This window comes from Lampris incognitus, chromosome 6 (genome assembly GCF_029633865.1).
Source record: "Lampris incognitus isolate fLamInc1 chromosome 6, fLamInc1.hap2, whole genome shotgun sequence".
Classification (NCBI taxonomy): Eukaryota; Metazoa; Chordata; class Actinopteri; order Lampriformes; family Lampridae; genus Lampris; species Lampris incognitus.
The window spans coordinates 6,231,481-6,246,450 of NC_079216.1; the positions used below are offsets into that span (position 1 = coordinate 6,231,481).

At 44.5% G+C, this 14,970-nt stretch overlaps 1 protein-coding gene across 1 annotated transcript in view; it reads right to left on the reverse strand.

The window, feature by feature from the left end:
- si:dkey-82f1.1 (DENN domain-containing protein 2A) overlaps positions 1–14,970 on the reverse strand; it is an 86,977-nt gene that overhangs the window by 49,675 nt on the left and 22,332 nt on the right. The window lies entirely within an intron of this gene.

A 14,970-nucleotide genomic window follows, 5' to 3' on the forward strand; every position in this document is an offset into this window, starting at 1 on the left:
CATCAGCAAATCTCCCAGATTGAGTTATTTTGCATTCCAAGACACGTTGGCTGAATCCATGAGAATTTGGAACTGTACTGGTGGCTCCTTAATGGCTTGTTAAAATAGTTTCTGTTTCACAACTTACGTGCTTTAAGTTGTGATGTCAGATTGGGGAAAGGTGCCGTGTAATGCGTAGCGATACTAGGCGTGAATCTTCATACAGTTTATTGATTATTACATATGTGATGGTTTTAAATGCTGGGCTGAGACCGACTCTGCTGTATGTTGTTTATTATACGAACGGTTACGTGAGTTTCTCTCATGACGCATTTCCAAGTCCAACATTTTAAAAGCATATCTGAATATAAACCTGAATCAGATTTTAAAGTAAAGACGTAATTTACATTGGTGAAAAAGAAGACCGAGAAGAGGACTTGTTCAAATAAACCTTACCAAAAAGCTCAAACTTGTCATTTCTGCATCCTTTGAAACGCCCTGTAAACCCAGCCACCGCACCTTCTTCATTAGTAATTGGAGGATACAGGATTTTAATGACTAACCCACTGCCATAAACACACGAGGACCCAAAACCTGTGTGGTGTGCTGGAAAACCTATAGAAAATGCAGGAAACTCTTAACATAATTCAGTCCCATTAGGAAAACATCCACGGCATTTCAAATACATAACAGGGGCCCTTAGTTCAACTTTTTTTTTTCCCCCAATGAAAGTTGTTGACTATTTGTCACACAGCCTTTTCCAACCCATCAGAAGAGATTTTCTGGATCATTTTCAAGGCGACTACCACAGGCGCTTTTGTTTTCCTCCCTTTTCACATTTCCGTGTGAGCTGCCCTTCCCGTCCAGAAAACGACTTCCTCGTTGTGCTGTTTGTTTTCCAGCGCTACACATTTCTCCGTGTTCTTTATTACAGCCGAGCGGCACCAAGGCGAGTGTGAGGGACACGCTTGTCCCGTTTCAAACCATTATTTGCTCCATTTGTCAAAGTGTAATGAAACCAGAAACCATGAAACCTTACAGGAATGGAGCTGAATGAATGGTCCCCCTCAACAGCTAAGCCCATAAATGGCGGTCGGGAGAAGGTCTGAGGACTGGAGTCCAGCAGTCTGACCCACTGATCTAAATAGGGCTAAAACTGATATCTCGATAGTTTTAAAACTTTTGACGATATAGTATGACGTATCTCTCGATGTTTATGCATTCTCTCTGAAATGGCTTAACAGAACCACAGAATTCTTTTCCAATCAGAAGCATAATTTAGACTTAACCATCTTTTTTTGTGTGTGTGGATTTCCCCCCCCTCCTTTTCTCCCCAGTTGTATCCGGCCAATTACCCCACTCTTCCAAGCCGTCCCGGTTGCTGCTCCACCCCTTCTGCCAATCCGGGGAGGGCTGCAGACTACCACATGCCTCCTCCGATACACGTGGAGTTGCCAGCCGCTTTTCACCCGACAGTAAGGAGTTTCACCGGGGGGATCCCCCTGAACAGGCGCCCCGACCGACCAGAGGAGGCGCTAGTGCAGCGACCAGGACACATACCCACATCCGGCTTCCCACCCACAGACACAACCAATTGTGTCTGTAGGGACGCCTGACCGAGCCGGAGGTAAAAGGGGGATCCGAACAGGCGATCCCCGTGTTGGTAGGCAACGGAATAGACCGGCACGCCGCCCGGATGCCCCAGACAAAACCATCTTTAGTAAATACAATCAGATATGCAAACTTGGAAGTAAATACACTGTTGTCGTGCGTGCTGACTAGATGGCATTAAAAACATACACAAACAAAGATTTAAAGAAACATTTTCTGAAAGTTGTTCTTGAATTTGAGTGTACAGTGCCTTCTCTGCAAAGAATTTAGATTATACTTGGGTTCAGTGGTTTGCAAAGGGAACTGATCATTTCTTTCTACATAATCTCCATCTATAAAACATTCCATTTGCAACCATAATACTGAGCAGCCTTTGAAATTGTGTCAGCCAGTGAAGTCACTGGTGGACAATCCGTGAATTATGAAAATATGCTTCCTGGTTTGCTGATAGACCAAACTGTAAAGGAAAATGTGAATAACAGAGCTACACCGAGTTTTTATCTGCATAAGAAATTGCAATAAGGACACAGTGCAACCTGCAAACCAGGAAGTAAGAGTTGTAGTTTTCACATTCACAGATGTTACTGGCAGACAACCTGTGAATGTGAAAACTTACTTCCTGGTTTTGCTGATGGCTGCATTTTTCCGCATTTTCTCATTTGAACAACAACACTATGTAGCACTGCTGTTTTTATTTCATATAACGTAGTCTATCGGCAAACCCTCCATGAGCTTGGGCAAGGTTTGCCCATATCAGATCAGTACTCAACCAGCTATCCAACACCTGCAAGACAAGCAGGGGTCACAAGACTACTGCAACCGGCCCGGCCTTCAGGAAACTCAACGGGCCGCATCAAAAGCACATTAATCAACGCCATATTCATGATGTTGCCTACTTTTCTATCTCTGACAAAATCAATGCAACATGTCTTAAATATTTAATATGTTGTCCAGCTGCATTCAGAGGCATTGTTACTGTAGAGGAGGATGGGTTGCATGGTAACAACACATCCAACGCCTCCTGATTCCCCCGGAAGACGACGGGTCGGGGCCGCTGTGTGTGTGTTATGCACACATGTTAAATGGGAAAATTTACAGATGAGTTTCAACACAAACCTTCACACTCGCACAGAATCTCAAACCAAGAACAAATACATAAAGACACACATCCTGCCGGACAGTCCATCGTACCCGCTAACATGGAAGTCGGTGTGTATATGTGTTACACGCATGTGGGTGCATGCATTTCTGTGTTTTCCTTCATGTGTGTGCGTGCGTTTTGACTTCATCCAGATGTGTTGGGGATACTTCAGGGCATTCGTGGGCCGTCAAACATTTCCTGAGCAAGGCCTGCCCCTGAGACCCCCCGCTCCCCTCCTCCCAATAAATCCAGCATTAGCTAACCCTGACACTTCTCTCCCCAACCCCCTTTGACTATGTAGGAAATGCAACACCAATTCCACACATTGTTGTCCCCAAAGACATCCCCGAAAAGCATCAAGAAAACCACACAATTTTGTGAGATTACGTGAAAAACCCAGCAAGATAGCTGGACTCTTCCTCGAGTTAACGACATAATTGGCCCTCTGGGTGCAGTGTTTTAAAATGACTGGTTTTTGTTTTCTCTTGTTGTTGCTCCAGCAAGAAAATATAGACACTTAGGGGGAGTTTCGTTCTCATCTTACAAGAAAAAGCTATAATTTGTTTTCTGTCAGTTTCGAACATCACCTACAGCGCAACTTAAAGCACTCGTTAGTCTCGTTGCCTGTATTCTTCCTTCCTTTGTATCTGTTGTTAAGAGAGAGAGAGAGAGAGAGAGAGAGAGAGAGAGAGAGAGAGAGAGAGAGAGAGAGAGAGAGAGAGAGAGAGAGAGAGAGAGAGAGAGAGAGAGAGAGAGAGTGAGTGAGTGAGTAGGTATGTTTGCATCAGCCCTCCTTCGGCTTGCCGGCCCAAATGATTTTCAGCTGTGAGCTGAGCAGAGGTCACATGTTTGAGCAGAGACATCAACCTCTTTTCTCCTTCCCTCTCTCTTCTTCTTTTCTTCCTTCTTTATTAAAACCCAATAATGATTAAAAAAAAAAATCAGAGAAGCGTAGAACAGAAAATCCAGCATGGGAAAGCAGGAGGGGCGGCTGTGTGGAATGTATACAGCCTCTGAGGAGACGTTTAGTTTTACATTTAATTTCTTCTCGGGGTTGGGACAGACGGGTGTTGCATATCACAGGGGGCTGAGGGGCGATAGGGAAGGAGGGAGGCAGTTTAAAGAGGAGTGGGGGGGGGTTGACAAAAAGAGAAGGGGAAACTGGAGATTGTAAAGAATAATACAAGTATTATGTTACACTGAAAATAACGCGACGTTTCAGGCCGTCCTCGTCTATTGTTTGGCGAGTGCTGCTCGGACATCAGCATGGTCGATCACCATTTGAACACAACTGCCACCCTAAAACTCACTTAAAAGGGAAACAATCACGATGTTCAGTATCATCTCTATATACACTACCGTTCAAAAGTTTGGGATCACCCAAACAATTTTGTTTTCCATGAAAAGTCACACTTATTCACCACCATATGTTGTGAAATGAATAGAAAATAGAGTCAAGACATTGACAAGGTTAGAAATAATGATTTGTATTTGAAATAAGATTTTTTTTACATCAAACTTTGCTTTCGTCAAAGAATCCTCCATTTGCAGCAATTACAGCATTGCAGACCTTTGGCATTCTAGCTGTTAATTTGTTGAGGTAATCTGGAGAAATTGCACCCCACGCTTCCAGAAGCAGCTCCCACAAGTTGGATTGGTTGGATGGGCACTTCTTTGAGCAGATTGAGTTTCTGGAGCATCACATTTGTGGGGTCAATTAAACGCTCAAAATGGCCAGAAAAAGAGAACTTTCATCTGAAACTCGACAGTCTATTCTTGTTCTTAGAAATGAAGGCTATTCCATGCGAGAAATTGCTAAGAAATTGAAGATTTCCTACACCGGTGTGTACTACTCCCTTCAGAGGACAGCACAAACAGGCTCTAACCAGAGTAGAAAAAGAAGTGGGAGGCCGCGTTGCACAACTGAGCAAGAAGATAAGTACATTAGAGTCTCTAGTTTGAGAAACAGACGCCTCACAGGTCCCCAACTGGCATCTTCATTAAATAGTACCTGTTAGAGCCTGTTTGTGCTGTCCTCTGAAGGGAGTAGTACACACCGGTGTAGGAAATCTTCAATTTCTTAGCAATTTCTCGCATGGAATAGCCTTCATTTCTAAGAACAAGAATAGACTGTCGAGTTTCAGATGAAAGTTCTCTTTTTCTGGCCATTTTGAGCGTTTAATTGACCCCACAAATGTGATGCTCCAGAAACTCAATCTGCTCAAAGAAGTGCCCATCCAACCAATCCAACTTGTGGGAGCTGCTTCTGGAAGCGTGGGGTGCAATTTCTCCAGATTACCTCAACAAATTAACAGCTAGAATGCCAAAGGTCTGCAATGCTGTAATTGCTGCAAATGGAGGATTCTTTGACGAAAGCAAAGTTTGATGTAAAAAAAAATCTTATTTCAAATACAAATCATTATTTCTAACCTTGTCAATGTCTTGACTCTATTTTCTATTCATTTCACAACATATGGTGGTGAATAAGTGTGACTTTTCATGGAAAACACGAAATTGTTTGGGTGATCCCAAACTTTTGAACGGTAGTGTATATATGTTGCAGCCACCTTACCAAGCAATCCTCTATGTGTCTCTTAAATTGTGCAGAAAAGTGTCCTGCTCCGGTGTCTTGCAGCTTTTTTCCAATTGCTAACACACCTTTTTGAAAACACAGCTCATTTTCTCAAAACACTCAACACAATTCTCCAAACCATACACCCAAAGTGTAAAACACCTCATATATCCTGCAAAATGAAGCACTGCGTTCCAAACTGCATAAACGCTTATCGAAATTGAACTTTCGCACCAAATGGCACACACTTCGTTCATATTACCCGATATTTGTCCCGCCAACTACACACTGCTGTGCTCAATCAAAAGCGCTGCCATCGTTGGTGGGCTTTGTCTTAATAAAATAGTTCTGTATGTAGAGAATTCTGCAGAGAGAGCTTGTTCCAAATCTGCAGAAATACGTATGTGCAGAAACACAGATATACTGTCAAAACAAAACCGTTTTATTTTTCTGCACAACAAATCGGTGCAACATATGCACAACAGTATACATTACAGTTGTGTGAGCAAAAAAATGCTCTCTATTGAATACAGTAATACAGTACACAGAAATGAAAAAATGTACAGAAAAAATACATAGGCTGCATCTCGCCGCCTAGCTAGGTCTGGTAACAGCACCTCATCAACATCACAGGTGATATCTTCCCTGGCTAGACGTCAAGGGAAGAAGCATCTTGTCGTATCCAGCCCTGGATAACACCCACATCAGTATCATCACATGCCTCTTCCATTGCCTGCAGAGCAGGCATGCACACATAGGGGTGACGGTCATACACCTTTCTCCACCATGCCGCAAAGAACTCTTCAACTGGACTGAGAAATGGACAGCAGGGTGGACGGTATTGAACAGGAAATTGTGGGTGGTGAACAAACCAGTTTTGGACCAGGGCTGCACGATGGAAGCTGACATTGTCCCATACTACTACAACTTATCTAGATGCTGCTCTGCGTCATCCGTATGGTCCACCAGTATCAAAATGGTGTGCAGTCTGTCCAAACATGTGACCATGTGGGCTGTGTTGTATGGACCAAGGTGGGCAGGGTGGTGGAGGACACCATTAATATGTGTGTAAGTTGTGATGTTGCCGCCCATTGGCCAGGAACATCTACAATGGCTCTAAGATTAATGATGTTTCTTCCGCTTCCCCTGGTCTTTGTGAGGTTGAAGCCAGCCTCATCGATGAAAATAATCTTATGTGGGATCAAAATTGCATCCATTTCCAGGACTCGGAGGGGGCAACAAAAAAAAATCACTCAATATGGTGTAGTCCAGTACACTGGGAAAATGCTGTACTGTGTGTAGTGTACTGTAGTCAATCTTGTACTTACATCCACATATTCATGTCTCAGATCTTTGATTCTTTCAGAGTTTCTCTCAAAAGGCTCCGGTAAAGTTGCTTCATGTGAACTTGGTTTCGATGGAGAATACGGACCAATGTGGATGGGCTAACTTTCCAGTTGTTGGTGAAAATTGTGTCGCCCCTTGTGATGTGGCTTTGAACCTCTCGGAGTCTAATTGCATTATTTGCCAAAACCAAGTTGATTGTTGCTGTTTCCTGTGCCTAATTGAACGCTGAAACCCTCCCAATATTATGTCTTTGTCTCTCTGTCCTTTAGAAAAACCAACAATATACTGATTGGTCAGTGTAGCCTGAAGATATATTTTTCCACAGTAAATTGTGTAGGATCCTTGTACAGTTATAGAGTGTGTGACCTGGCAGCCAGTCATGAAGTAAATAGGTGTCACACAACAGCTGACGTATACAGTATGATTTGTGGAGTCCTGATTTACAGTGAATGAAAATTCTGATACATAGCTGTGCTCAAGTCTAACTGTTCGGATGACAGAGGCAACAGGAAATTGGCTCAAGTTAGGCTGGACTCTCTGTCCAGACTCTCTCATTGTCAGCCCATGGTCAACGACATTGCCTGGATTTCATCAGAAAGTTGTTTTCTGAGGCGTCTGGGTAGCGTAGCGGTCTATTCCGTTGCGTACCAACACGGGGATCGCCTGTTCAAATCCCCATGTTTACCTCCGGCTTGGTCGGGCGTCCCTACAGACACAATTGGCCGTGTCTGTGGGTGGGAAGCCAGATGTGGGTATGTGCCCTGGTCGCTGCACTAGCACCTCCTCTGGTCAGTCAGGGCACCTGTTCGGGGGGAGGAGAACTGGGGGGAATGGCGTGATCCTCCCATGTGCTACGTCCCCCTAGTGAAACTCCTCACTGTCAGGTGAAAAGAAGCGGCTGGCGACTCCACATGTATCAGAGGAGGCATGTGGTATTCTGCAGCCCTCCCCCGGATTGGCAGAGGGGGTGGAGCAGAGACCGGGACGGCTCGGAAGAGTGGGTTAATTGGCCAATTACAACTGGAAGAAAAAGGGGGGGAAATTAAAAAAAAAAAAAAGACCACTCAGTATCACAGATACTAATGGAGTTGTATCCCTGCAACATACACATAGAGATCATGTTGAACATCATGATTGTTTCTCTTGAACAAGTAGTGTTTCTGAGATTGAACTCATCTCCATTTTGCTGAGGGACTTGTACGCCCTCTCTCTGCCGAAACGTGACAAGCCGTGTCTCCACATCTTGTAAAAGCAAATAAATCTGACAGCTTAGTTTCTGGGGAAACTCAATTGGGGAGCAGGGAAGCCTTGACTAAGGCCTTTGTCTCCTGCAGTCATTGGCGGCCATTGTTAACGCTGACCCCTGGAGCAAGATGGCCACCATGACAATGGTGTAGGCAAGGGAAGCCATCTGCTGAGGCCAATAAAAACATCATGGGGGATGTATGACCCCGGAGACCTCTACCTACCCCGCCCCCCTGACCTTCACTATATGATGTATGATTGGTGTGACATGCCGTGCATGTTGTGGCAGGGGAAATGTAAAGGAAAAGGGTATTGTTTGCCAAGGGCTGGGTGGATGCGTGGACACTGGAGCTGAGAGAAAATACCCATACACACCAGACTGCAGTGGAATGTAGACGAGTGATCATTCATTTCTGAAATTCCCCATATTCAGCTGAAACAGTTTTGAATTCCGGATCTTTCTCATTAAAGGTTCAGTTCTGAAGATTGTTATTTTTGTTTAACTTCCTGACAGCTATCACGACAACACAGTGAAGGCAATGGTGTTTGACCACTTTAAAGGCTATTGCACACCAAGTCCGAATTTTTCGACCGAAAATAAATACGACCCCACGTATTTATCCTTTAAGTTTAAACACGAACTCCAAGAAAGTTGTCCATCATAAATGTTTTCGAAACAGTTTCAGTTCTCTGTGATTTTTTGCATCCTTCAATAAGCTCTCAGAGATTTTTGAGAGTTGTTGGCCCACAATGACAAATTTGAAGAAAAACAGTCATACAAAAATTTTGGAACTGGTGTGCATAGGCCTTAACTCCCAGTGATCTATTCAAAATGAAACTGAGACACTAAACCTAACCCCCCCCCCTCCCTTTTCTCCCAAATTGTACCGGGCCAATTATCCCACTCTTCCGACCCGTCCCAGTCGCTGCTCCACCCCCTCTGCTGATCCATGGAGGGCTGCAGACCACCACATGCCTCCTCCGATACATGTGGAGTTGCCAGCTGCTTCTTTTCACCTGACAGTGAGGAGTTTTGCCATGGGGACGTAGCACATGGGAAAATCATGCTATTCCCCCCAGTTCCCCCTCCCCCCCGAACAGAGGAGGCGGAATAGACCAGGAGCAACGGAATAGACCACTACGCTACCCAGACGCCTAAACCAACAAACCTGATTGGACCTGAGTTTTACTTATGGATGTTGTACTATCTGTTGGTAAAGGTCTTTCACCAGCTTGTTCTGTCATATCTGCTTGTTAGACACAACAACTTCACTTCCTCAAATTCAACACTATCTTCCTTCTTCTTCCTCATTTGGCTGCTATGACGATGGAAAGCACTATGCACCCTATAATTTTTCCTGGTAAAGTCCTAACAGACACCAACCATTCACATGAACAACCACAAACGCAATCATGGATAAGCTATTATCCTAAATATGTCAGCGACAGAAAGTAAAGAAAAGTGCATTTGTTTGCATGTGAATCTTGAGCATCATAGATTTAAAACGTCGTCAGTATCAAGATATGTGCTGTTTTCAGTTGTTCCACTGTACTAGAAATGTACAGAAACCACCTGTTGAACCTGAGCAAGGCCTCAAAAGTAGATCAGCGTGAGCCTAGCGTTAGCAGCCTAAAGGTAAACATTAACATGAGTACTAATGTTTGACACTTAGCAGTCATTGTGTACATCCTTAAATCTGACATAGACATTGCTAACGTCCTTCAGTCTGTCTCTTCATCTTGAGTGTATGGATGTGGATGTGAATGCTTTACATGTACAGTATGTTACACTCCACTGCATACTGAAGGCCCTGTTGCCCACATTTAGAAGGTATTTGAGACCCCTGGCTCCAAAAGTGGTCAGAGAGAGATTGGAGAGGTAAGTCGGTGGAGGGGCGATGGTTAGCTTTAGCATTTACGTCACAGGCGGCAGCCATATGACAGTTAAGACATCTGAAAATTACAAAAGGCTTTTCATCATTTTCATTTTCAGTCACACTCCTGCTTCTGAGATGTGTCTTCACAGAGACAAAGCTTTTTTTTTAAAGGAACGCCTAAATTAAATAGAAATGAAAGTCAATTAAGCCGACATGTGTTTTCAGCAGATTTTCTATGGATACACACTCTCTGAGGCTGTTGTTTGTGCAACCTAGCAACAGTAACCAAGGAGGACGGGAGAAGGGCGGGACTTTACAAAGGGTGAATTGTGGCTTCGCTGCAGACAACATGTCAGGCGCAGCGGAGAGGCTTAACCCTCGGTGTCAGTGTCACAGAAGCAGGACTGGGCTCCTGGTGACCAGTGTGGGTTCCTGGTGACCAGTGTGGGTTCCTGGTGACCAGTGTGGGTTCCTGGTGACCAGTGTGCCCCGTGCAGAACAGACAGAGATACCGGGGTCAGAGGCAGGCCTCCAGAGGAGGTTGCATAACAAGCCATGAAGGAGATCCCTATCAGTAGATGGATGGACACTCGCTATCAGGCTCTTTTATGGGTGGAATTCTGTAAACATACACAAACACACACAGATACAGTCACACATGCAACCAAAGTCAAAGTCTCACACACACACACACACACACACACACACACACACACACACACACACACACACACACTGGGATGCATTCTTTATGGCAGTTTCTTGTGTGATGGAAAAAAAGCTGTGCAACGCCGCGGCCAACAGACAGACAGACACCCACCCACCCACCCACCCACACACACACACACACACACTGGGAGGCATTCCTTATGGCGGTTTCTTGTGTGAATTCCTTTCTTCCTCTTTCAGTGACTCTTTGTTTCACTCTCTCTCAGTATCTCGTTATGCTCATCCAGCTTTACTCTTACCAATACATACCACTGAATAATTTCTATCTTTTTCTCCCCTGTCTCTCTCTCCCTCTCTCTCCCCTCCCTCTCTCCCTCTTTCTCTCTCTGCCTCCCCCTCTCTCCCTCTCTCTCTCTCTCTCTCTCTCTCTCTCTCTCTCTCCCTCTCTTTCTCCCTCCCTCTTTCCCTCTCTTCCCCTCTCTCTCTCTCTCTCTCTCTCTCTCCCTCTCTTTCTCCCTCCCTCTTTCCCTCTCTTCCCCTCTCTCTCTCTCTCTCTCTCTCTCTCTCACACACACACACACACACACACACACACACACACACAAAACACAGTGGGAGGACGGGCAGCAGTAAGGTCGATGCCGTCCTGTGTAGTGTGATGGAGCGAGCGAGGCGTGAAAGCATCAAGTCTCCATCGAGTGATTCTATCTACAGCTTACTGTGAGACGCCCCCATGTTGTGAGTCAGACGGCACGCGGGGTTTGTGTGTGGTTAGCCTTGAATGACATCCTCACACAAACACACAAAATCAGATAGCAGCCCACACTGGTGGCGTTCACTGTGTCACCATCATTCAGATCAATACAACTGAGTGACAGCCGTGTCGTTTGTCCCGGTGCAGTCCAACAACTAACCCTGAAAAACCCCACTCCGAACGGCCGGGCCTTTCTGCCACTCGCTTTATTGCCCTGCGAGGCAGAAAATCTCCAGGCATTCAGCATGGCACTAATGTAGGCTTGATGGCTATCTGCCCCCAGGTCTGGGCTTTAAAGTCAGGTCAGTTTAATCTATATGGGACATAAAGCCACGTGAGGTGGTCTTCACACGACATCAGGTTAAACTGAGCGGGAAACGCACAACAGAAGAACAAGTAAAAGCAGTAGAATAAAAGGCAGCAAATACACAAAAGAAACACTTAAATGACTTCTGAGTATTTCATCAGATTAGACAGAGAGGTGTATGTGAAACCCTGGGGTGTCTCTGACCACATGGGGTGTCGTTGTTCATATAGCCCTGACTCATGAAGCGCTGATGCACCGCTGTTAAGTTACTGCATGCACAACACTGTCGGGACACACACACACACATAAAATCACAGACACCCCCCCCACTCACACACATCCACAAACTTAACCCTCCCACACAAAGTCACACTGAACTCACACACACACACACACACACACACACACACACACACACGCCTTTTCGAACTGGACTCTGGCTGACATGGGTCTTCCCATATGGAACAAACGCATAATAACACGTTCAAAGAGGCAAATCAAAGACACAACCCGGTCTCACTCTAGAGCCACCTGATCACACACACACACACACACACACACACACACACACACACACACACACACACACACACACACACACACACACACACACACACACACACACACACACACACACACACATACATCATTTCCAAATGGTAAAGTACCACCTGGAAATATGACCAAATTATGAGTTTTGTCAATGTGCCCCCCCCCCCCTCATGTGCGTCCGTGTTGGGCTTGCAGCCGTCTAGAGTTGTTCAAGAACTTATTCACTTGTCCAGTGCATACAGTAACTCAGATAAATGAAATGTGCTAGTAAAATATATACCAACATATTACACTCGTAAAACAAACTAATTATGTTACACTACTTCACTGATACTATTATCCCCGGATTCTAAAATATTATACTAATATCTTAAACGACTAATCAAGTAATACTTAGACAAACACACTTTTCAAATCCTATACTATTATGCTATTAGATTATAAATATAAAAACACATCAGTTCAGTTAGATTGGTATCACACCAATGTGTGTTGGTAATTTCAGGTCTGGTGAGATCACAGCAAGTCATTCATTCAGTATTTATTCATTTACTTATCCTCTATGCTCCCATTGCCCCCAAATCAGATGTCAGTGCCCCATTCTGATAACGTCACACCACAGCAAGACCCCTATGGGTGATTAAGGAAAGACACAAAATCACTGACTGCTTCTTTTCGCCTGTCAGCTGCAGGTTTCTGCAGGCAAAGTAGCGCCCCACGATGCCTCGCTGTACGTTCCCCGTGATGGCCGGCCGAGCTGGTCTAGATCCCTCCATATTCAGGGTTGGAGAGGACTATAAAGCCTCTTCTATCAGGTCCTGGGTGAAAGTAGGGAGAGACTCTGGACATGTTGCCAGTCCATCACAGGGCCAACACAACACACACCATTCATACCTGTGGGCAGTTTAGTCTCCAGTTCACCCGACACGCATGTCTTTGGACTGAGGGAGGAAACCACAGTACCCGGAGGGAAACCCACATGAATTTGGGGAGAACATGCAAACTCCACACAGATGGGCTAGGATCGAACCCAGCACCCTTCTGCTGTGAAACATAAGACCTCTATAGCGGGATGCAAATTTCACGGCAAAATTAAGGATTCAAGTCAAACCCTGCTTCAGTCCGATGTACAAAAGGCATAATTACAATTATGCACATCTAATAATAATATTGATACTTTTCACTTCTGAAGACCGCTCTCTTGTGCATTTGCTACACTAGCTGAGGCAGATTTTGATTTGTTATGAAGCTGGATCAAGAAATGCTAGCAATTGCTAGCTTAGCATAAGGTGTATTTACATCCAATGGGACATGATGAATCGATCTTGCAGCCCAGTGACCCAACAGCTGCATCATAGCTGTTGAAATATGTAATAACCTCATTATTAAACCATTTCTACTTATACTCCATCCATCCATCCATTATCCAAACCGCTTATCCTGCTCTCAGGGTTGTGGGGAGGCTGGAGCCTATCCCAGCAGTCATTGGGCGGCAGGCGGGGAGACACCCTGGACAGGCCGCCAGGCCATCACAGGGCCTCTACTCTATTAATCAATATATTTTAAAAGCAGAATGACGGACAAGCAGGATCCAAAAATCCTATAGATTTTCACAATAGGCGAAAAATAAATGGATCCGTATGTAGTCTGAGAACCCCAAAATGACGTCAGCATTTCTGAGGTCTGTGGGTACAAACCTCTAAGGCTAAGCAACTGTGCCATCCTCCACCTTGCCTCGCAGGTGGCAAATGATATTCAATAAATTGAACGATGGTCAATTTCACATTTTCTTCGATCTATTCCCTTACTTTATTGACTGTGCAGCCCTCCCAACCACCTTGGTCAATTAACATAAAGGGAAATATTACCGAAAAGCATGGGAGGAGCCATGATGGGATGTACCTATATTATGCTCATTATCTAGGCTCTCACTCAGGTCACTGCATCATAGCTGTCGAAATATGCAATAACCTCACATGTAATAACCTTTTCCACTGCCCTGGTGCCGGTACCGCTGCCTAATCCAGAACGGGTTCCACGCTTTTCCACCGAAAAAAAAACTGGTGCTGGTGCCAAAAAAACTGGCACGGCACCACAAAAACAAAAACACAAAAAAACAAACAAACAAACAAACAAATATTGGAATTTTTCCTTTTTTCTCCCCAATTGTGTCTGGCCAGTTACCCCACTCTTTTTCAGCCGTCCAAGTCGCTGCTCCACCCCCGCTCTTCCGATCCGGGGGGCGCCCCGACCGACCAGAGGAGGCGCTAGTGCAGCGCAAAAACAATTTAATTTTTTTTTATAACTCAATTTCAACATCAGAAATGCAGTATAGATAACTGTAGTTTAACCGGTTATTTTCTTGCCCGGTGCGGGATTCATGACGGGGTGTGCTGCACCACAAGGCGACGTCACTAACCGCCATGCTAAAGGGTCAGACCCGTTAGCTAGGGGGTCTTATTAGTAGTTTACAGCAGTGTTTCTCAACCGGGGGCCCGCGGACCCCTAGTGGTCCGTGGTGTAATTGCAAGGGGTCCGTGAAAATAAAATATCTTTGAAAAAAAGATGCTATGACATTTATAGAAATAGGATTATTTTACTCAAATGTGACTGAGACCTTTATCTACCTAAAATATAAAGGGTAACGGGACTTTTTTCTCTAATTACATCTGTTTCACAAGTGTAATTTATTGTATTTTAATAAGAGATCTCGCTCCCGTTTGCATTGTTAAAAGTTACAGAATACATATTCTGTTTTGTTACATATATCTGAAAGTTACTGAATACATATTCTGTTCTGTTACATATATCTGAAAGTTACTGCATAAGAATTCTGTTTTGTTAACTATATCCAAGTTACAACTGAAAGCTCTTATTTTTGCCCCAAAAAGTGAATAAATGCTATAATGCAATTTA